The sequence below is a fragment of the Sinocyclocheilus rhinocerous genome, unplaced genomic scaffold (genome assembly GCF_001515625.1).
Source record: "Sinocyclocheilus rhinocerous isolate Xijiao unplaced genomic scaffold, SAMN03320098_v1.1 scaffold516, whole genome shotgun sequence".
NCBI lineage: Eukaryota > Metazoa > Chordata > Actinopteri > Cypriniformes > Cyprinidae > Sinocyclocheilus > Sinocyclocheilus rhinocerous.
The window spans coordinates 24,634-25,011 of record NW_015660501.1 but is presented as its reverse complement, the minus strand read 5'-3'; the positions used below and the strand labels follow the sequence as shown (position 1 = coordinate 25,011).

At 36.8% G+C, this 378-nt stretch overlaps 1 protein-coding gene across 1 annotated transcript in view; it reads left to right on the top strand.

The window, feature by feature from the left end:
• The window catches only part of LOC107725182 (protein FAM111A-like), a 17,570-nt gene that overhangs the window by 6,906 nt on the left and 10,286 nt on the right, over nt 1–378 (top strand). The window lies entirely within an intron of this gene.

Sequence of the window (378 nt, the reverse complement as noted above, 5' to 3'; positions counted from 1 at the left end):
TGAGAGTGCAAGTCTGAGAGTGCAAGCGCAAGTCTGCAGCCAGACCCTTTTGCGTTTGAAAAGAGCCTTTTTTGTTAGTCACGTTTAATGTCGACTTTTAACTTCACGGGGACGCTTATTCGATGTTTTTATATATGTTGTACGTTTGTGTATAAATCTATACGTTTTAATTAATACGTTTATACCTTTTTTAATATACAAGTATTGATAAATTCAGTCCAAGTACAAATTCAGTTCCACTTACCTGACGCGTGAACTTGACATACATGTAACATAGCTAAATATTCATTTTTCTTCGGACACGCGACTTATAAAACACTTGAAAATGGAGCGCAGCTGGAGGAAAACAAAACTAGAGGTATTTCGTATTGCTTGGCG